This window comes from Jaculus jaculus, chromosome 3 (genome assembly GCF_020740685.1).
Source record: "Jaculus jaculus isolate mJacJac1 chromosome 3, mJacJac1.mat.Y.cur, whole genome shotgun sequence".
Taxonomy (NCBI): Eukaryota; Metazoa; Chordata; class Mammalia; order Rodentia; family Dipodidae; genus Jaculus; species Jaculus jaculus.
In genome coordinates, this window is record NC_059104.1 from 157536521 (window position 1) to 157560699 (window position 24179).

General features: G+C 43.4%; 1 long non-coding RNA gene across 1 annotated transcript in view; it reads left to right on the forward strand.

Annotated features, from left to right (window-relative positions):
• The first annotated feature begins 536 nt into the window (after positions 1 to 536).
• Positions 537 to 24179, forward strand: part of LOC123459229 — a 32390-nt gene continuing 8747 nt past the window's right edge. Inside the window, exons 1-2 of the long non-coding RNA XR_006636115.1 lie at positions 537 to 656; positions 14032 to 14149. This is a non-coding gene — a long non-coding RNA (uncharacterized LOC123459229). The remainder of the gene's footprint in view (positions 657 to 14031; positions 14150 to 24179) is intronic.

Sequence of the window (24179 nt, forward strand, 5' to 3'; positions counted from 1 at the left end):
AGAGGGAAAGAGAGAGAATGTGTATGTGTGTGTGTGAGAGAGACAGAGAGAGAGAAAGGGTGCACCAGGGCATCCAGCCACTGCAAACCAGGTGCATGCACCCTCCTTGTGTATCTGGCTAATGTGGGTCCTGGAGAATCTAACTGGGATCCTTTGGCTTTGCAGTCAAACGCCTTAACCACTAAGCCATCTCTCCAGCCATAACTTGAAATTCTTACTGCAATCACAAGCCAGTTCCTGTGACTGGTTTTATATATTCACAGGTTTGCATACTGAGATACAAAGTTGTTTAATCAATTCTGCACCTCTGAGGGTCTCACCAATTCATGAGGACACCAGAAATATATTCGGTTCAAATACAAGAGTAAGTCAAGAGAGGATGGCAGGAGGGGAATATGTAAGTCTTAAATAGTTTTTAAACATTTGATAAAAATAAATAAGCATAACATCAAGTATCATTTGTAGAGCCTGATCAACAGCTCCTGTGTTCTAAGGCCTCATAGGTTCCACCAGTTGTGGGTGGATCTGAGAGATGGAGGACCGGCTAAGCAGCCTCTCCTTGTTGCACCCCATCGCCCTGAAGCTTTCTCTCTGTGTGTCTGGAGCTGACCCAAAAGCTCATTGGCCTCCCCATGTGCCTCCCGGGCTGCAGGCAGGTAAGAAATAACTGCCCTCTGCTCTTTCCTCCTGCCCCAGATTCTCTAGTCAAGTCGAGTTGCTGCTGGTTCAAGCAGAGAATTGCTCCGTATCAGCCAACTCTGAAAGTCAGCTGACTAATGGTTTTCTTTCTTTATTATAAAACAACCCAGAAAAGTTTTAAGTTTGTGGAGAATCCCTGTGAGTCATGTCTCAGGAAAAAAAAAAAAAAAAAAAAATCTCTACCCAGTCATCCTATTTGATTTTTTAAAGGCCTTCAGGTTTTAGATCAGGGGAGCCACCTCCTCATTCTTTAAAAAAAAAAAAAAAAAATTAAAAATAAAAAGAAGCTGAATGTGGGTCTGCGTCTAGTTACTTAGGGACGGTGAGTGTTTGGTATGTCATATGTCACTTCTTCAAGAGCTTTGATCATCTCTTCTGTTAAGAGAAAACTGTAATAACGCTGCTTGTGTGCAACACACACAACACCTCTGCCACAAGGGAGTTCTAAGAGCTGAAAAAGATCATCTATGTGATAATATTATGTACAGCTCCAATGGAAGTCCACTGTATTATCAGATTATAGCTTCGATGAGTCATTTTAAATGTCACTTCTTGACACAGTTATCCTTTACTTGATCATTTTTCCTTTTTTTTTTTGCAAGTTTTTTTTTTTTATGAGAGAGAGAGAGAGAATATTGGCACGCCAGAGCCTCCAGCCACTGCAATCAAACTCCAGATGGGTGCACCACCTTGTGCACATGTGTGACCTTACACATACATCACTTGTGCATCTGCCTTATGTGTGATCTGGGAGTCAAACATGGGTCCTCAGACTTCGCAGGAAGCATCTTAATCACTAAGCCATCTCTCTAGCCCTTCAACATTTTTTTTTCCTTTCTTTCTCTCTCTCTCGAGATAGGGTATCACTCTAGCCCAGGTTGACCTGGAATTCACTATGTAGTCTCAGGCTAGTCTTGAACCCACAGAGATCCTCCTGCCTTGCCTCATGAATGCTGCGATTAAAGGCATGCACCACCATGCCCAGCTCCAACACCCAGCTTTTTTAACAGTGGCATATGTAATGTTCAATCTAGTTGTAGCCATGTGCAAAACCCCAAATGAGGATGGACTAGGAGTCATGCATTCCAGAATTACATCGCGACGGATAATCTTGGGTGTTTCAGCCCATTTTCATACAAGAAACATCTAATCAGGTCAGGGGATAGGAGAGATGATGCCTATCACGTGAAAACTCAAGTTTTTATTGATCATACAGATATATGACTGTAAATTATGATCAATATGTTATACAGTGGCTTTAATCTGCCTTCAAATGAATCATTTCAGAGAGCTGGTAACATCTGAGCTAGGCTTGAAGGGTGACTGAAATTATACAAGTTCAGGTTGAATGAGGGTTGAGAAGATAGCTCTGTCTACAAAGTGTTTGCCTTTCAAGTATGAGGACTAGAGTTTGAACCTCAGCACCATACATAAGTGTGTGGTGGCACACGCCTTAAATCCCAGCACTTGGGAAGCTGAGGCAGGAGGATCGCGTGAGTTCCAAGCCACCTTGAGACTATATAGCAAATTCCAGGTCGGCTAGACAAGAGCCAAGACCCCACCTTGAAAAAACAAAACTAAACAAGACAAAACAGTGTGGTGGCAAGCACTTACAATGCCAGCACTATGGAAGTGGAGACAGGCAGAATCCCAGGACTCCCTGGCCAGCCAGTCTTGCCTACTTGGTGAACTTCAGGCCAATAAGAGACTCTGTCTCAGGCTGGAGAGATGGCTTATCTGTTAAGATGCTTGATTACAAAGCCAAAGGACCCAGGTTCAATTCCCCAGAGCCCATGTAAGCCAGATGCATAAGGTGGAACATGCATCTGGAGTTCATTTGCAGTGGCTGGAGGCCCTGGTGTGCCCATTCTCTCTATCTGCCTCTTTCTCTCTCTTAAATAAATAGTAAGGTATGGGATGGGGAAATGTCAGAGCAGACAAAATAATTGGCATGTAAGGATGAGAACCTGAGTTTGAATCCCCAACACCCACATAAAGCTGGATGCTGTGGCAGGTGTCTATAATCCCCGCATACCTATGGCACAAAGGAAGACAGGAGACAGAAACATGTGCCAGAAGCTCATAGGCAAGCAATTCTGCAAATAGGGAACAATGAGAAACTCTGCCTCAAATAGGTGGAAGGCCAACTGACACCCAAAAGTTGTCCTCTGACCTCCACACGTGCATTGTGGCACACCAGGCCTCCTCTCTCTCTCTCTCTCTCTCTCTCTCTCTCTCTCTCACGCAGACACACACACCAAAAATATGCAGAGAGCAATCGAGGAAGAAAACCTCTGGCCTCTATGTGTATACGTACACATGTGCATGTGCACCTGTATGCACATATGATCACATATACATATATGTGTATGCATACCACACACATACATGCACACCACACATAAAAAAAAAATAGGAAAAGGGCTGGGCATGGTGGTGCAAGCCTTTAATCCCAGCACTCAGGAAACAGAGGTAGGAGGATTGCCGTGAGTTCGAGGCCACCTTGAGAGTACAGAGTAAATACCAGGTCAGCCTGGGCTACGGTGAGACCCTACCTCGCAAACCAAAAAAAAAAAAAAAGGAAAAGGGGTATGTCAGTCATATGTGGGCAGCAGAATGGGTACAGTGCCATCTTGCCTGGTTCCCAGTTATGAAGTGGAGTCACCAGTTCCCTCCAGCTGCAGGCTGGAGCCTCCCTAAAGTAGGATAGTGCATCAGTGAGCCACAGCCTGCTTTGGGGCGAGATATGCTGCTGCTGGTCTGGACTTTATCACACCTCTGGTGAACTCTGCACACTCTGATAGCCTCAAGTCATAGCTTTTCTCCTCTGTACTCCTCCCTCCACCTCCTGGGCATGTTGGTCTTGTTTTCATAACTAAACTTCAACCTAATTCCACCCTTCAGCCTTACATTTCCCTGCTGGGATAGAAGCCTTGCCTTGAACTTCAAACTGTCTGGCTGAGTTCCTGACTGCTTGCTAACCCAATGCATTCTTCCAGGGGCCTGGGTTTGTACCCTGTGTTCCACCCCAGCCTGAGTAGTCCCATAGTCCCACAGCTGAGTTAGTATGGCTAGTTCAAGGCCGACCCAATCGCAGCTTCCTCCTCCTTCTTGTTGCTGTGGTCCCACCAAACTTCATATACAAACCCACCCCAATTCAGACAAGACTTTGCCAAGTCTGTCTGGAGCCCATTTTCTCATTTGTAATATGAGGGGGTTATACTAGGTGACTTGTAAAGTAACTCCCTTCCAACACTAACATTTTGTTTCTAAGTAGGCCAACTGTAAAAGAAGTCTGCCTTGGCACAGAACAATTGAGGCTGGGAATGAGTGAGTCAGACTCAGCAAAATGTCAAGCTAATGGGGAAGCCAGGAGATTAAACTGCAGCATGCCTCTGGATAGACAGCAGCTAGAGACTCCAGCTAGAGATTAGCCTATCCAGACAGCTGTGTGGACAAGAGGATTGCCACCACACCTGGCTTATAGGTCACATTTGTGCTCAAGGAATTAACGTCATTTCATATCTTTCCAAAGGGACATATTCATTTATGACCTGAAGCTATTTAATATGGTGACTGGATTTCTACCTTTCTTCATGGTTAATGATCTAGAATTCAATATTATCCCATTAGTATATAGCCCGTTTCCTGGAAATCGCCTTTCCTTCCTTCCTTCCTTCCTTCCTTCCTTCCTTCCTTCCTTCCTTCCTTCCTTCCTTCTTTCTTTCTTTCTTTCCTTTCTTCTTTCTTTCTTTCCTTCCTTCCTTCCTTCCTTCCTTCCTTCCTTCCTTCCTTCTTTCTTTCTTTCTTTCTTTCTTTCTTTCTTTCTTTCTTTCTTTCTTTCTTTCTTTCTTTCTTTCTTTCTTTCTATGGGGGGGATAGAGAGAATGGGCACTTCAGGGTCTCCAGCTGATGCAAACAACCTCCAGATGCATGTTCCCCCTTGTGCATCTAGCTTATGTGGATCCTGGGGAAGCACCTTTCTGTAAACAGTCCCTGAGCATTCTAGGTTTATTCTCAAGGCTTCCTAAATTCCTTTCAGACACTTTTCAGGGTTTGTGAAAGAAGAGTTCAGGTTCTTGGAGACATACATTTGAATCCTATGGCTACTAACTAAGTGTGGTTGTGGAAAACTTATTTTCCAGTCTTGGATTTCCAAACTGTGAGAAAACAGAGTAATACCTGCCTTGCAGAGTTATCACCTAGGTTTAGGGACCTACAACAACAACAACAAAACTTCACAAAAAAGAAAAACCAAAAAGGAAAAAAAAAAAAGAATTCACTCTCTCAGCAATCCTGAGGTCTTCCTGCCTCGTGACATTTTTGCCTTCAGGACTATTTTTTTTTTCCTTGCCTGACCTTTCCTTCCCTTTCTTAAGCTGCTGGTCCCCACAAGTTCCTGCCCCAAGTCTAGACTAGAGCATGCTGATTCAGCATTAGTTACTTCTGAGGTGAGGACTCTTCTCTTTTCTTCCCTCCCCTCCCCTCCCTTCCTTTCTCCTCTCCTCTCCTCCTTCTTCTTATTTATTTATTTGGGGGCAGGGAGTCACACACACACACACACACACACACACACACACACACACGAGAGAGAGAGAGAGAGAGAGAGAGAGAGAGAGAGAGAGAATGGATGTACCAGGGTCTCCAGCCATTGCAAAAAACTCCACACACATGTGCCACCTTGTGTATCTGGCTGACATGGATCCTGGGGAATCAAACCTGGGTCCTTAGGCTTCATAGGCAAATTTTGCCTTAACTACTAAGCCATCTCTCCAGCCCTCTTTCTTTCTTTTTTGCTGTTCCTCCTTCCCTTCCTTCTGTCCTGCTCTATTCCTCTCCCTCCTGTCTTTCTGGTCAGAGCCAAGCAATCATAGGTCAAGAAAAATCCCCATCAGAAGATGAGATCACAGCTAAAGGCACCAAGGGGTCCACTGTTTCACTGCCAGGACCCTCTCTATTAAAGATCTCAATGCTTGTGTCCAGACTCAGTGCAGAGCCACCTAGCAGATCCTCAAAGGCAGTACAGAGAGGGCGAGCTGATAGAATAAGATGCTCTCATGCTGTTGAGCATGGGAATTAGATGCACAAGAAGTTTGTTTTTTTCTTTTCTTTTCTTTTCGAATAGGGTTTCACTCTAATCTAGGCTGACCTGGAATTCACTCTGTATTCTCAGGGTGGCCTCAAACTCATGGTGATCCTCCTACCTCTGCCTCCCGCATGCTGGGATTAAAGGCATGCACCACCATGTCCAGCCAGACCAACATTGTTTATATACATGTATTTTAACCAAATTTTCAAGACTTATGGACATTTTGGGACAGAAGAATATCCATATGCAAGTTTTATAAGTGTGCAATAAATCATTAGTTTTACTTTTCAAACATTCTTTGTTTAGGTCCTGAGACTACATCTTCTTTCTGTGCAAAAGAAATGACTTAACCAGAGCAAGATAGAGAGAAAAGGCCAGTACTTTATCCAAATGCAGGACTTTAGACTTTATGACCTCATCTGTTTGCATTATCCTATGAGCAAATAGACACTGTTCAAATTCAGGTCACTGAGGTCAGGCATAGTGGCACACACCTATAATCCCAGCACTTGAGAGGGAGAGAAGAGGAGATGGAAATCAAGGCTACACTTTTTACATAGCCCCTCTCTTGGGGTTATTAAGTGCAATCAATGACACCTGTGGATCAGGGAAAATTCAGTAACTAACCCACGATTATAGAGATGATGAGAATAAAAGTATCTTTGAGTGGGGCTGAGCAAGGAAATGGGCCAAGTACAATTTCTCGACCTAGACTCCTCCTAGAGTGCAGAGGTAAACAAGCAGCGTCATTATGACAAAAAATTATCTATCTATCTATCTATCTATCTATCTATCTATCTATCTATCTATCTATCTATATCTCTCTATATATATATATACACACACATATACATACATATATACACATACATACATACATACACATACACACACACATACATACATACATACACACATATATACACATGCATACATACATACATACATACACACATAGGCTGGAGAGATGGCTTAAGTCATCAGTTAAGCACTTGCCTGTGAAGCCTAAGAACCTGGTTCAAGGCTCGATTCCCCAGGACCCACGTTAGCCAGATGCACAAGGGGATACACGCGTCTGGAGTCCATTTGCAATGGCTGGAAGCCCTGGCGTGCCCATTCTCTCTCTCTTTCTCTCTCTCTGTGTCTGACACCCTGAAATAAATAAATAAACAACGAAAAATTATATATATATATATACATATATATATATACATATATATACATATACACACACACACATATACATATACATATACATACACACATACATACATACACAAAGCTGGGCGTGGTGGCGCACACCTTTAATCCCAGCACTTAGAAGGCAGAGGTAGGAGGATCACCATGAGTTTGAGGCCACCCTGAGACTACGTAGTGAATTCCAGGTCAGCCTGGGCTAGAGTGAGACCCTACCTCAAAAGAAAAAAAGAAAAAGCTCTGCCACCATGCCTAGCTGGGGAAAGCATTGTTAAAGATTAAATTTGATAGCTTCTACACTTCTTCTAGATAGAAAAAAAAATTTGTTGTTTTTGTTTGTTTCTCAAGGAGGGTCTTGCACTAGCCCAGGCTGACCTGGAGTTCACTACATAGTTTCAGTGTGGCTTTGAACTAAGGGCGATCCTCCTACCTCACCCCCCTGAGTGCTGGGATTAAAGGCGCGCGCCTCCATGCCTGGCTAGATGACAAAAATTTGTTTTGGTAAAAAGATGTGTCATCTGCTACCAGCTCTGGAAGTCATGTATTGTAACATGAACACTGGGCTACAGTGACCCTACCTTGAAAGACAAACAAACAAAAAGAAAGAAAAAAAGAAAATTATAACATGAATACAGAACTTCATGGCAGGTGATGCTGGCTTTAAGTCCCAAGCTAGTACTCATGAACTCTGTAATTGGGCAAGTTACTAAGCCTCTTTTAAGATTTCTTAACATAAAAGAGGGAGTATAATCGTACCTCTGTGAGAATTATCCTGACATGAGGCAGTGAATTTTTAATACTCAGCACAGTGCTTGTCACAGAGCGAGTGCCCCATCAGGTTCAAGTGTGGTTAATTTTAATATCTCTATTCAATTATGTTGTAGCATGGTATATAAATACAATTTTGCTTTTTTTTTATTTTTTGAGGTAGGGTCTCACTCTAGCCAGGCTGACCTGGAATTCACTATGTAGTTTCAATGTGGCCTCAAACCTACAGCAAACCTCCTACTTCTACCACTTAAATGCTGGGATTAAAGGCATGTACCCTACACCCAGCAATATCACTTTTTAAAATGTAGGGTTTTGTTTTTTGGTTTTTCGAGGTAGGGTTTCACTCTAGCCCAGGCTGACCTGGAATTCACTAATGGGGTCTCAGGGTGGCCTCAAACTCACAGTGATCCTCCTACCTCTGCCACCCAAGTGCTGGGATTAAAGGCATGTGCCACCATGCCCGGCTTTTATTCTTAAACATATTTTATTTATTTACTTGAGAAATAAAGTGGCAGAGTAACAGAGAGATAGAGAGTGAGAGAGAGAGAGAATTGGTGCACCAGGGCCTCCAGCCACTGCAAACAAACTCCAGATGCATGTACCACCTATGCATCTGGTTTACATGGGTACTGGGGAATTGAACCTGAGTCCTTAGGCTTCACAGGCAAGCACCTGAGTGCTAAGCCATCTCTCCAGCCCAGTAAACATTTTTTTTTTTTTTTTGAAGTAGGGTCTCACTCTAGTCCAGGCTGACCTGGAATTCACTATGTAGTCTCAGGCTGGCCTAAAACTCTTGGCAATCCTCCCACCACTGCCTGGGATTAAGGATGTGCAACACCATGCTCTGCTTTGTTCAACATTTTTAAAAAGCATCTTGTTGAATATTGCATCTTAACTATATTGTATAAATTTATCAACATCTAAATGTAGAAATTTTAAAATATTTTATTTATCTGAGAAAGATAGAGAGAAAGAGACAGAGAGGGAGAGAGAGAAAGAGTGAACATGAGCACACCAGGACTTCCTCTCACTGCAAAGGAACTCCAGATGCATGTGATGCATGTGCCTCTTTATGTATCTGGCTTTATGTGGGTAGTGGAGAATCGAACCTGGGATGTTAGGCTTTACAAGCAAGCACCTTTAACTATTAAGCCATCTCTCTAGCTCTCTATGTGCAGGTTTTTTAAATGTATAAGAGCTCTAATTTTATTTTTCAAAAATTCTTTGCCCAGGTCCTGAGTCCACACACTTGATGTGTACATAGTTTAAGAATGAGGCAAGCTGGTCGTGGTAGCACATGCCTTTAATCCCAACAATTGGGGGGCAGAGGTAGAAGGATCCCCATGAGCTCAAGGCCACCTTGAGACTACCAAATGAATTCCAGGTCAGCCTGGGCTACAGCAAAACCCTACCTCAAAAAAAAAAAAAAAAAGAATGAGGCGGTTTGAGGCAGTTTCAGTGTCAGGAGTATGATACCTTATAGCAAGTTGCTGGGCTGGGAGATACCTGATGCACCCAAACATTACAAGGCTCTTGATTACCACCAGAACTAGTTGATAAGACCCTATTTCTAAAGATTCCAGATGCTTGGGCTGCAGGTTACTGAGAAATCAAGCTGGAGCTGAGCTGAAAGCCTCCTCCCTGTTGATTAGCTGTCAGGATAGTACAAAGAGCCATGTACGGGCTGGAGAGATGGCTTAGCGGTTAAGCGCTTGCCTGTGAAGCCTAAGGACCCCGGTTCGAGGCTCGGTTCCCCAGGTCCCATGTTAGCCAGATGCACAAGGGGGCGCACGCGTCTGGAGTTCGTTTGCAGAGGCTGGAAGCCCTGGCGCGCCCATTCTCTCTCTCTCCCTTTATCAGTCTTTCTCTCTGTGTCTGTCGCTCTCAAATAAATAAATAAAAAATTAAAAAAAAAAAAAAGAGCCATGTAGCCTGTTGGGGGAGAAACACCATGTAGGATGTTAACCAGCAGTGGACCCTGCAACTATTGAATGAATAATGAGGATGACATTTGCACAATAGAGTTTTATTTAGCTGTAAAGAAAAATGAATGTATGAAATTTGTGAGGGAATGGATGGATCTAGAAAAGATTATACTAAGTGAGGTAACCCAGGCCCAGAAAGTCAAATGCTTGAGACTAGGTATATCCTAAAGGAAACAGGTTTGTTTGGTTCATAGCTCTGGAGGATTGAGAACGTGGCTCCAGTATCTGCTTGGTTTGGTGAGTGCTTCACAATGAAGGACATGACAATAGAGACATGTGTATAAGAGTAGCAACTAGTCCATGGAGAATAAGGATTCAGGGGAGGTGCCCACCTCCCTTATAACAATTCATTCCCATAGAAACCAATCCAGTTTCACAAGGCGTGACTTACTTCTGAGAGACAGCAGTAATTCATTCATGAGGATGAAGCCCTCACAACCCAGTTCCTAACTACTAGGCTCTATCTCCACAACGGTCTATGACCTCAGCTACCACCAAGGGGGACTCAGCTTGAAGTGCCAAAATTTCCTAAGATCTGGCTGGAGAGATGGCTTAGTGGCTAAGGTACTTGTTGGCAAAGCCAAAGGACTCAGGTTTGATTCCCCAGTACCCACGTAAAGCCAGATGCACAAGGAGGCGCATACATCTGGAATTTATTTGCAGTAGCTAGAGGCCCTGGAATGCCCATTCTCTCCCTTTCTCTCTCTCTCTCTCTCTCTCTCTCTCTCTCTCTCTCTCTCTCTCTCTGCTCTTCTCTCTCAAGCCAAAAAAAAAAAAAATTGAAAGAACTTCCTGGGAAACAACCTATATCTAATTATAGCACTGCTTCTCACAGTGGTATGGTGGTTAGGCACCACTTTAGTTCAGACACCTGCAGCCCATTATTGTGTGAGTTTGAGCAAGTTGAATGACAAGAACAGCAGCCTCCATGCTTCGCTTTCCTTCTCCGCAGAACGGACCTGATTGCTGTACCTACCTCATAAGGTTTTTGTGAGATATAAATGAGGCAATAAATGTAAAGCATTGAGGACAGTGCTTTGACTGCGATGAACGTTCAACAGATGAAAATGATCATGACTCTCCTCCCTCTACCTTATTTTAACATGTAGCTTCCCTTTTCTGTGTTTGTTCCTCCACAGTTCTTAAGACAGGGGGGTTTGTGCCTTGGCTTTTTATTTATTTATTTATTTATTTTGGTAGCTCCATCTGGGTCTAGGACAAAGTCCACGAAACTAGTCATTTGATGGATGTTGGAAGACAAGCTCACATTCTGTCCTCTGTTTTGTTCCTCAGATTTACAAGGTGACTTTGATCATAAAAAGAAGTGATCCTATAAATTAAAACAGCGTGTTATAATTCACAACCAACTGGACATTAGACCAAGCAGTCTGTAAGTTAGTGGCCCGCGTGAGCCCAGGTCTCACTCACTGCTCCAAGCTGCTGGGCTGTCACTTCGCTTCTCACAGCTGTGAGGCTCTCGCTGGCCACAGACACGATGGCCAAAGCCACTGTGTGGCACAGCTCATGCTGCAGGGAACCTCTCCCATGCTCCATGGACAAAGTGGGGAGCACATGTGAGCTAGTGGGAAAACATTCCGTTAACCTTGCAGCACAAAGTTAAGTAATAGACAATTCTGCAGGTGAAATTCAGATCCATTTCTGAACTGTTGACATGTTTCTTTTTTTTTTTAACACTTTTGTAATGACACGTTGTTTTTTGTTTCTGGATCTATGCCAAAGAGCAATTTACCCAACACTGTGATATATTTATTTGTTTCTATACACTGATTTTTTTCTATATTTGGCCTTAGCTAAAGACTCTATATGTGCTGGGTGTGGTGGTGCACACCTTTAATCCCAGCACTCGGGAGGCAAAGACAGGTGGATTGCTGTGAGTTTGAGGAGCAGCCTGAAGCCTGAGCCTACATAGTGAATTCCCCGTCAGCTTGGGTTCAAGCAAGCCACTACCTTGAAAAACAAAAACAAACAAACAAACAAAACCAGGACTGGAAATATGGCTTAGCAGTGAAGCCACTTGCCTGCGAAGCCTAAGGACCCAGGTTCAATTCCCCAGTATCCATATAAGCCACCTGCACAGGGTGGCACGTGTGTATGGAGTTCATTGGCAGTGTGACTGGAGACCCTGGCATGTCCATTCTCTCTTCCTACCTGTCTCTCTTTTTTTCCCCCTCTTTCTCCCTTCTTTTCCAATAAATAAATAATATAAACTTACTGCAAAAAAAACAGATTGGAGGTCAGTTTTTATAATAAACCAAAGACCAGTCATTTCTTCTTAGTGAGCATTAACTTCAATTTAGTTCTTCTCTTTTAGCAATTTCCACTGCATTACTGTTAAAGCATAATTCAGGTCAAGCAGCATAGCCACTTCTGATATATCATTAATAGTCCTTAGTTCAAGAATAAGAGTTACACAAAGTAGCACAGGCCCATTTCCATGGAGAAATTAGGCCAGACAGAAATTAAAGCACAAGATGACGTCATCTCCTCTCTGTCCTCCAGAACAGTCTCTCTCCTCACGACTAAGCTGAGACCCAGACAGAGCAGGCACAGGCCTTTCCCACAGAGCAGGATGTGAATCTCAACAGGTGGTTCTCTATCTGACCTCGCAAGTGTGATGTTCGTACCTCTAGAGGAATGTCCCATTGTTAGGTGCTTGTTCCAGAGGGTTCTGTCCCTTCCTTTGCTAACTCATTCATTCTTCAGACATTAATTAGTATTACTATGTTTAGGAACTAGGAAAGAAAAATGAGTAAGATAGAGAGATTTTTGTGTGTGTGTGTCTGATGGGAAGGCAAAAATAGGCAGATGGTTAAAGCTCTGTACTTGACAAGTATCATGATAAAGCTTTATTAATGAGGCTGCCAGAGAGGTAGGCGGCAACTCCAGAGAAGGGAATGTCACAGAAAACCATGAACAGAGTGTGCTCAGTGGAAAGACGGTGACAATGTGTGCCTCACTGAGGACACGTAGAAGAGAAACAATGTTGAATGCAGATACCTCAGACAGAGGGGTGTATGCCTTGAGCAGATAGCTGGTAGTCATATTCAAAATGGAGTGAATAGTTGCCTTCCCATTTCATAATATAAAAGCCATTCAAAAGCTGAGCATCCAGGAATGTTGGAATACACCTTTAATTCCAGCACTCAAGAGGCAGAGGTAGGAAGATCACTGTGAGTTCAAGGCCAGCCTGAGACTACCTAGTGAATCCCAGGTCAGCCTAGGCTAGAGTGAGACCCTACCTTGAAAAACCAAATAATAATAGTAGTAATAATTATAAAATAAATGAGATTGTCCTGAGAAGCTGGACCACTACCTAAGAGAGCCTGAAATGGGTTCTTGGCTGATGGAGAATCAACTTGGGGCACTGAAACAAGAGATGGGAGTGCCTTGAGGCCAACACTATAAGAGGAGGCCAGAAGATGCCCAATAAATGTTGCCTACTGGGTAGTTTAGAGAAAGCAGGCACTGGCTTTCAGTCTCATAAACTAAAAAAAATTGTTCAGTTTAGGGCTGGAGAGATGGCTTAGTGGTTAAGGTGCTTGCCTGCAAAGCCTAAGGACCCAGGTTTGATTCTCCAGGTCCCATGTACGCCAGATGCACATGGTAGCACATGCGTCTGGAGTGTGTTTGCAGTGGCTAGAAGCCCTGGCACACCCACTCTTCTAATAAATAAATAAAACTAGGTCTTTAAATAAATAAAAATTGTTCAGTTTATGTCATTAAAATAGACAAAGCACGTGTTTATCTTCACCATTAGGAAAACTGCTGAGTTTCTGAATTCTGATCACTCCCACCACTGCATCTCACCTCCCTCCCAAAGCTTATGCTTTCTTTCATTTAGAATACTTCTATGCTCTCCTAGCACAAAGGATGGCTTAGAGTGTTGGATATTATTGCTTCAAGCTCCAATAACGACTAGCATATCCCTCTCATTGGAGTAATACTCATCACACTGTAGTATTGGTATTTACTTCATTTAAAAATATTTTAAGGCCAGGCGTGGTGGTGCACGCCTTTAATCCCAGCACAAGGGAGGCAGAGGTAGGAGGATCACCATGAGTTTGAGGCCACTTTGAGACTACATAATGAATTACAGGTCAGCCTGGACTAGCGTGAGACCCTACCTCTAGGCTGGAGGCCCTGGCATGCTCATTCTCTCTCTTCCTCTCTCTGCCTCTCTCTCTCTCTCTCTCTCAAATAAACAAATAAAAACAAAGTTTAAAAAATATTTTAGTGACACCTTTTCTCTTCTGTGCTTTTTCTACATAGAGTTTTTGGCATCAGAATGACTTTCCATGCTTATACTACCTGGTGAGCTCCTGTCATAAGACCCAAATCATCAGAGTCCTGCACTTACTTCTTCAGTGAGGCCTCCAGACTCCTTCAGGTATGCAAGCACCTCCTCTACTCTGCTCCCACAACATCTTCGCTTGTTTATCTCAGATCACTCAGAACCCTGATGGAAATATTGCCTACTCATGCATTTATCTCACGTGCACAAGGACGAGTTCCTGTGGGCAAGAGGGCTTTTAATAGTTGTTAGCTCTTAAAAGGTTTCTCCAATCTATTCATGTTGAAACAGATCAAATGAGTTCTAGTGACTTTGACATCTGCTGTCTCCCTGGCTACAGCTATAATTTGCCTGCCCTCCCCCCCCACCGAAACTTAAAGGCTGATTGGTTGAACACTGAATAGTCAGCAAGCATCATTCTGCATCCTTTACATTTGGTCACCACATTTAAGTTCCGTCTCTGCCACACAAAGTAGACATTTCTGTCACTGTTATTTTACAGATAAGGAACTAAGGCTGAAGGTGGGTAGGTATCTTTTCCAAGCATAGAATTGGTAGGACTAGATTTAAGTGGAAACTTCTCAAACATCTAAGCTCAACGGCCACAGTATCATCTCTCTCCCCAAAGGCCTGAAGTCAGTAAGTTTTCTCTTGGTTGCTAATTGCTCTGCACTATATTGAATAAAACCATGAAACTCAACATCATCCCACCTTGCAACTATTCATGAAACCTCAGTCAAATGTAGCAGTTGGCACAATGCAGACAAAGCCCAGCTCCTCTTCCTGGCGGGGAGCTGTGTCTTCTAACACTGGGAAATTGTACTCCATTTCCTGGGATCAGATGGAGCGCTCAGCATGGAGATCCCTCCCACAGCTCACGGGTTTGTCCTGATATCTATCCAGAAAGAGTCTGCTCCTGGGCTCCCTGGAGAATTCAAAAACTGTTGGCTTATGGAATGTTTTTCTAGTTGCTGAGCCCTCAAGGTGAAAGGTTTCTTGGATGGAAATGAAGACTAAGTTTACTCAACTTGACATGGTGTCAGAGAGCCCTGAGCTACATCTCGCCAAGACCCGTAGAACAGCTGGAGTTTCTGCACGCCGGACTCCTAAGCACCCCTGCCTTCGGAGGGCAGAGGTCTTCTAGCTCCACTGTGCAGCTGACATGAAGCAGAAATCTCACAGCAGAGCTCTTCAGCCTGAAGACTGTGCAGAACCCTGAGAAGCTGCCACATCTCCCCTCCTTTTCAAGCACCTGCTGCTTAATCTTCAGCTTACGTAGAGAAGAGAGGCCCACAAAAAGATGTTGTAGGCTCTTGTCCTGAGAAGTGGAACATAAGAGACGGCCAGAAAGGGGGAAAAAAGTTACATGCTTAGGAACATCTATTATGTGACAGTCATTTAAAATATACCTCATTTAACCATCACTATAATCATTTTTCCATTTTAAAGATGTGTAAACTGAAGCTGCTTCTAAGGAGAAGAGCATATTTCTTTTCTCTAAAGAGGGATGTTAATGGGATGAAGAGATGGCTTGGTGGTTGAGGCACTTGCCTGTGAAGCCTAAGGACCCAGGTTCAATTCCCTAGTACCCATGTAAGCCAAATGCACAAAGTGGTGCACACATCTGGAGTTTGTTTTCAGTGCTTGGAGGTCCTGGCACACCCATTCTTTCTCTCAGTCTGCCTCCCAACCCCCATCAAATAAATAAAATATATTTATAAAAAAGATATTATTGGGCTGGAGAGATGGCTTAGCAGTTAAGGCATTTGCCTGTGAAGCCAAAGGACCCAGGTTTGATTCCCCAGGACCGATGCAAGCCAGATGCACAAGGGGCACATGCATCTGGAGTTCGTTTGCAGAGGCTAGAGGCCCTGCCATGTCCATTCTCTCTCTGTCTGTCTTTTGTCTCTCTCTCTCTGCTTGCAAATAACTAAATAATTTTCTTTAAAAAAAGATATTATAAGCCAGGTATGGTGGCATACACCTTTAATCCTAGCACTTGGAAGGCAGAGGTAGGAGAATTACTGTGAGTTCAAAGCCAGTTTGGGACTACAGAGTGAGTTTCAGGTCAGCCTGGGCTCAAGTGAGACCCTACCTTGAAAAAAACACAAAAAAGGGATATTGCAAAATATTGACCTTGGCCCTGAAACATCAGTGACTGGAACTCAGTTTGAAGGTGAGAGAGGACACAGTCATACCAGTAAAGTCTCTGCCTTGGACAGGTCTGCTGATCGTCTGAAATGGGATAACTTGCCCACATGCCTGTACTAGAATCAGGAGTTGGATCTGAAGCCCAAGCCTAGCTGTCCAGTGCTGGGAAAAGGAAGCTGTTTGGGATTACAAAAAGATAATTAGCCAGGTATGGTGGCACATGCCTTTAATCATAGCACTTGGGAAGCAGAGGTAAGAGGATAAATGTGAGTTCAAGGCCACCCTGAGACTACATAGTGAATTCCAGGTCAGCCTGGGCTAGAGTGAGACCCTGCCTCAGAAAAAAAGAAAAGACAAAAAAAAAAAAAAAAAAAGGACAGAAAAAGAACCTTGAACTAGGGGATTAAATACGTTTGCTTGAGTCTCAGTTGTCTTGCATAGATCTTGCATGAGAATCTCCTTGGAAGTTTGCTGCATAGGTACCCAACCTACTGGGCGAGAGGAGAAACCAGGAAGTTTTTTTAATTTTTTTTTTTATTATTGACAACTTCCATAATTATAGACAATAAACCATGATAATTTGCCAGGCATAGTGGCACACACCTTTAATCCCAGCACTTGAGAGGCAGAGGTAGGAGAATCACTGTGAGTTCAAGGCCACCCTGAGACCACAGTGAACTCCAGGTCAGCCTAGGCTAGAGCAAGACCCTACTTCGAAAAACAAAATAAATAAGTGAAAACTAAAATTATGATAATTCCCTCCTCTTCACTTTCCTCTACTTAACTCTATTCTCCATCATATGCCCTCCCTGCTCTCTTTAACTTCGATGTCATCAGCTTTTCCTTCTATTATACTGGTCTTGTGCAGGTAGTGCCAGGTACTGTAAGGTTATGGATACCCAGGCCATTTTGTGCCTGGAAGACTGCATTGTAAGGAGTCCTATCCTTCCTTTGGCTCTTACATTCTTCTTGCCACCTCTTCCACAAGGGACACTCAGCCTTGGAAGGTGTGATGGAGATGTTTCAGTGCTGAGCACTCCTCTGTCATTTCTTAGCACTATGCTCCGTTTGAATCATCCCAAACGTTACCGCCATCTGAAAAAAGAAGCTTCTCTAACCAAAAATGAGAGTAGCATTAATATATGGGCATGAACATTAAGAAAAGTGCTTACTGGGCAGTTTGGTGAGCATAATATATATATTGCCAGACACCAGCAGACATTACACCCCTAGGGCTCATGACTTCCCTGTCATAGGTTTTCAGTGTCAGGCATGTATTCCCTCCTGTGGAGCAGGCCTCCAGTCCAAGTAGAGAGCGGTTGGTTTCCCTCATAACAGACATGTCATTATTGCACCTGTTGGCTCATTTAGCCTGGATGGCCCAACTTAAGGCTTGCAGGGTCAACTGTTGTTTATCCCCACCAGAAGACATCTCTCTCTGCCATGTAGCTGCATGCAGCATAGCTTTTCCCAGTTTTCTGTCAGCTGGTCTACAATGGAGGAGGTTTTCGGCTCAGTTCCAACAGGATTTCTCAGTGACCTTGCAGCCCAAGTATGTGGAGTCTTCAGCAACAGGGTCTTAGCATCTATTCCTAGTTGGAAACCAAGAGCCTGGGCAATGGCCTGTAATGTTTGGGAGGCATCAGGGACCTCCCTGGCCAATGCATCCTGAACCTGGAAGTTTTCTGAAGCTTAAGCTTGTGTGGCATTTGTACTGCTTCTCAGCATACGCTAGATACTAGATCAGTAAGACAGAACTTTTTTTCTTAAAATATTTGTGTGTGCATATGTGTGTGTCTGTTTGTGAGAGGCACATGTGTCCGTGTGTGTATATATGTGTGTGTCGAGGGAGGCCTGTAGAGACCTCATCTATACATAAATGAGCCACTTCTGCCAGTGTCCCTTCTATGGTGCTCTGTCCATGGTTGGATGACACCTTAAATTTTTTTGTTTGTTTTTCAAGGTAGAGTCTCACTCTAACCCAGGCTGACCTGGGATACACTATGTAGTCTCAGGGTGGCCTTGAACTCACAGTTATCCTCCTACCTCTGTTTCCCTGGTGCTGGGATTAAAGGCATGAGCCACCACACCTGGCTAACTCTCTTTTTGTAATCCCAAGTAGCTGCCTTCTGGCGGGCACCTTAATCTTTGGATGAGTTTTTCTCCAAGCTTAATGAAGAACAGTTTGGTATACAGGAAGAAGCATAGAGTAGGAATTGGGTGAGCTGGGGCTGAGTTCTGATCTTATTAGCTGCTGACTGTGAGATATTAAACCTTCATTTCCTTCTCTGCTTAATGGGGAGAAGGTGTTAGTGCTTGCCTTTGAAGACCATGCAAGGGTAAAACATTAATGCCTTCTCAGTTCTAATGTGCTATGCTCATGAGTTATTTATCCAAACATATATATATATTTTGGTTTTTTGAGGTAGGGTCTCACTGTAGCCCAGGCTGTCCTGGAATTCACTATGGAGTCTCAGGGTGGCCTCAAACTCACAGCGATCCTCCTACCTCTGACTCCTAAGTGCTGGGATTAAAGGCGTCCACCACCACACCCAGCTCCCAACAATATTTTTGATTACCTGCTATATAAGGTATGTACCAGGAGGTCAGCGTGCAAAGGTAATACATTTTGATTGCCCTATGCCCATAGTCAGATGAAGGGACAGACTAGCAAACAGGCGATTACAACACCCTGTGGTAAGTGCCCTATCTGGGAGGAGAAAATGCTCCAAGCACAAAGAGCAGGTAGCCCAGTACTTATCTGGTATTGCAAAACAAATTACTGTCAAAACTTTGCAGCTTAAAACAACAAACATTCATGGTCTCACATCATGCCTGAGAGTCAGGAATCTGATAGTGCCTGGGCCAGATAGTGCTGGTTCACAGCCTTCATGAATTCCAGCTACCGCCTCTACAAACTAGACTAGGCATGGAATATATACCTAAGAGGCAAGCCACATATTTTTTTTTTTGTACTTTCAGAAAGGACACAGCACTTCAATTATTTTTTGTTTGTTTGTTTTCTGAGATAGGGTCTCATTCTAGCTCAGGCTGACCTGGAATTCACTATGTAGTCTCAGGGTGGCCTCGAACTCATGGCAATCCTCCTACCTCTGCCTCCCTGGGATAAAAGGTGTGTGACACCACGCCCAGCTACTTCTACAGTTTTTGTTGGGCACAAAGACCAACCCCAGTACAATGTGGGAGGGATGATGTGGGAGGGACTATAAAAGATTAGACACCAGGACATGAGAATCTCTTTGGATGTTTGCTGCCATACTCAACCCACTGGGCAAGAGGTGGAGCCAGGAAAAGTCTTCTTAAGTTTGGGTGGCATTTATACTGCTTCTCAGCTTATGCTAGATAACTAGATCAGTAAGACAGAACATTGTTCTTAAAACACTTGTGCGTGGCCAGGCGTGGTGGTGCATGCCTTTAATCCCAGCACTCAGAAGGCAGACGTAGGAGGTCTCCATGAGTTTGAGGTCATCCTGAGACTACATAGTGAATTCCATGCCAGCTTGGGCTAGAGCAAGACCCTACCTCAAAAAACAAAAACCTTGTGGGTGTATGTATGCATGTGTATACACATGTGTGAATGTGTGTCTGTATGTGTGGGGGCACACATGTGCATGTTAGTGGGGAGCCAGAGGACCATTTTGGATGTAGTCTCTCAGGAATGCCATCCTTATCTGGCCAGCAAAGCCTAGGACTTCTCCTGTCTACACTTCCCCAGTGCTGTATTTATGAGCTGGATTTATTTTTGTACATGGGCTTTGGGAGTCAAACTCTGGTTTTTGTGCTTGGATTACCAACTGAGCTATCTCCTCAGCCTGAGAGCTTCTTAAAAATTCAGATTATTCCACTATTAAATAGAAATGATATAGATAGATAAGGCAAGCTTAGAGTTGGTAGGTCTCCTGAGTGGCTACACCCTGGTAAGGTTAGACCTAACTTCTCCTGCTATGGCCTTTTAAGTCTGTGTTTTGGGTATCACCGTCAATAACTACTATCTGCCCCTATTAACAGTGCACCATGATGAGTGGACAGGAAACATGTCTATCTGGCAGATTGCTTTTTGTGTGTCATCTAGGATAGTGTTTGGTACTGTGCCTAAGTGTTTGATGAAAGACTTAAAGGGAATGAATGAGTTCTGGGCACATGAAAAATGTGTGTCATGGCTGGAGAGGTGGCTTAGCAGTTAAGTGCTTGCCTGTGAAGCCGAAGGACCCCGGTTCGAGGCTCGATTCCCCAGGACCTACGTTAGCCAGATGCACAAGGGGCCGCACACATCTGGAGTTCGTTTGCAGTGGCTGGAGGCCCTGGTGTGCCCATTCTCCCTCTCTCTCTTTCTCCCTCTGTCTGTCACTCTCAAATAAATAAATAAAAATAAACAAAAAAATTTAAGAAATAAAAAAATATTTTTTTAGAAAAGAAAAATGTATGTCACAAAGTCAATACCGGCATGTAAGCATAAAGATTATGGGGTAATACCGAGTGTTTTCTGAATGTCAAACTGTATGCTGTGTGCTTTACACATATTATTTAATATTCATAACAATCCTATGATAGATATGATTATACCTGTTAAACAGATGAAAGAAACTAATATCACACATCTAGAAAGTGATAGAATCTGAATTTGTTCTCAAGTCCACCAGTATGCAAATCCTGTGAAAATGATTTAATCAAATCTAGTGGCCAATCTTCATAAATGAACAACAGCAAATAATATAAAAAACAGATTGTAGATCTGAAGAACTTTTGGTGATTGAAAACCAGATAAATGAAAATTAAACAGACTTGAAGAATGACTTTGATTAATATCTAAAAGCTAGGTATCTCTACTATGCACAGATACACACAAATAAATAGTCTGTGGTTCTTTCTTTTATTTGTTTATGCTTTGATCTTCCCCAGGCATCATCTCCTTCCCACCTTCTCTTCCCAGGGCTTCTGCCTTTAGCACCAAGATAAAACATTTGAAACCAGAGTGGACCGTGCTGCAGACACATGGGCCAGCGTTGACCGGCTCGTTTCATACTGCCTGCTGACCCTTCACCCTTCTGTTCGGACTTATTACCACATGACCTGCCTTGATTGCAAGATGCTTTCAAAGCCTGAGGCAATGCCCAGCCCACGGCTCTATTTGTAATGACCGAGTCTGTGATTAACACCCTCACAGATACCATCACTGTACTTAGGCAGGGGGTGAAGGGTGTTGCTTCATTTTGGTGGTAGCCTTTTTCCTGGAGCTCACTGTCTCATGGGAGATTTCTAGGAAATCTCCAGCAGCTGCTCCCATGCAGGAAAGGATCCCCTGCATCTCCATCAATGCCCCAGCCGGGCTCTTCACTTTGTTTTTTCTCTATTCTTCCTTCCTGCTGGGAAGTAATAATGGTGAAGAGCATGGCTTTTGCCATTAGAACTGTGTTTTCATCTTATTAGCTATTTGTGTGGGCAAATCATCTCACTTCTTTGAGCCTTAATTTTCTTGTTCACAAACTGGGGATAATATTACCTACATTGTGGGTTATTGTGAGGATTGAGTACTTACTGCAAATGTTGTTTTCAAGTAACACATACTAATGTTAGCTATCAAGTTCAACTATTATTTGATATGTCTGTTGGATAGTGATTGCAGGAAACTTTTTATCACTATCAACATTTTAGTGGAAGGAGGAAGAAATTCAGAGTTACTAATCACTAGGGTAGAGCACAAGTCTTTTTGAGCCATGTTCTTTCTTTGTGTCCCAGCAGAGCACTTGGAGCCCACTACAACACTGAAATATTTGTTTTTCTAGTGATAAATTCATGTATTTACCTTGATATATATGCTTCAAAATATTTTTATTTACTTATTTGCAAGCAGAGAGAGACAAGGGAGAGATATACAGAGCGAGAGAAAGACAGAGTGAGAGGGAGAGAATGGGCACACCAGGGCCTCTAGCCACTGCCAATGAACTTCACACACAATGTGCTACTTTGGGCCTCTGGCTTTACTTGGGTACTGGAGTATCGAACCCGGGTTGTTAGGCTTTGCAGGCAAGGGCCTTAAATGCTAAGCCATCTCTCCAGCCCCTATATATTTGTTTATTAGAGGTAGGGCCTCACTCTAGGCCAGGCTGACCCAGCACTCATTCTGTAGTTCCAGGCTAGCTTCAAATTCATAGTGATCTGCCTACCTCTGCTTCTCAAGAGCTGGGATTATTAAAGGCATGTGCCACCACACCTAGCTACTGATACAGTTTTTCTTTTTAAAATTTATTTGAGAGAGAGAGAAAGACAGAGAGAGAGAGAGAGAGAGAGAGAGAGAGAGAGAGAGAGAGATTGATGGAGAGAATGGGTGGGCTAGGGCCTCCAGCCACTGCAAACAAACTCCAGACGCATGTGTTACCTTGTGCATCTAGTTTATGTGAGTCCTAGGGTATATGAACCTGGGTCCTTTGGCTTTGCAGGCAAGCACCTTAACCACTAAGTCATCTCTCCAGCCCCAATATACAGTTTTTAATCACATTCTTTCTCTCACACTTAGAACTATCAGTGCCATGTGGATTTAGTTCTTAGCTCCCTCCCATTTTCTTTACTGGCCTGAAGATATTCTGTGAGGCCTACTTCAACCTGTCTTTTCCACTCAATATCCCTCACCCCCAGACTTGGTTCCTTCCTCCTTTCAGTTCCCAGTAATTTTCTTTTTTAAAATTTATTTTATTTTATTTTTATTTGTTTATTTAACAGAGAAAAAGAGGTGGTGAGGGGGGGGCGGGGAGAGAACGGGCACGCCAGGGCCTCCAGCCATTGCAAATTAACTTCAGATGCATGCACCTCCTTGTGCATCTGGCTTACATGGGTCCTAGGGAATCGAACCGAGGTCCTTTAGGTTTTGCAAGCAAATGCCTTAACCACTAAGCCATTTCTCCAGCCAAGTTCCCAGTAATTTACTTTCCCAAGGTCAGGGCTTATGCTGTAGCTGGGACTGTCTGGGCTAGTCTCTGCAGGATGGCCATCAGGCGCCCAGCCTGGCTCAGCTGCCATCAGGATGGGACAACAGAGGCTGGAGGAATCGAAGACTGGCAGACTCAGGGAAGACAGTACACCTGGGGAAGCCTCGGTGCAGCTAAGAAGTCAGCGCTGTTCTGTCAGGGGACCAAAAAGCACTGGCTTTGGGCCTGGGGTAGGTGGAATGCTAGGGTTTAAAAAGTCCTGTACCAGGAAGTATTCAGTTCTAACAGGATCCAAAAATGCTACAGTGTTGTTTTTTTTTTTTCCTCAAAATGAATGATCAAAGTTGCTTCATTTGCTCAAAAGATGCACTAAAAATCCTTTGGCAGACATTGTGTCTGATTTTTAGTTCTAAAAATGCAGTCACTGACTAAGCCATCTTTCCCTATCATCCAAAACATCTGAGAACATGTTGAGATTGCTCTCCAGTTTTCACGAGTTCTTTTGCCTATCATATTCCTCCTTTTGTCAAATGAAGAAGGTTTCAATAATTCAAGGAATTAAGTATAAGTAAATGAATATATTTCTTGCAAATTAAAAAAAAATAACAAACTTGTAGTAGTTGAACATGGTGGCACATGCCTTTCATCTTAGTATTTGGGAGGCTGAGACAGGAGGATTATGAACTTGAGGTCAGCATGGTCTACATATCAAGTTCAAGGACAGCCAAGGCTAACCTACCAAGATCCTGTCTCAAGATACAAATTTATATATTTATAAAATCGAGGTATACACCTCAGTGGTAGAACTTTTTTTATCAGGTGTAACATCCTGGGTTCAATCCCCAGTACTACAAAAGTAAAGCATAGAGTAAAATTAAATTAACAAGCAGAGGGCTGGAGGGATGGCTTAGCAGTTAAGGTATTTGCCTGCAAAGCCAAAGGATCCAGGTTCGATTCCCTAGTACCCACGTTAGCCAGATGCACAAGGAGGTACATGTGTCTGGAGGTCGTTTGCAGTGGCTGGAGGCCCT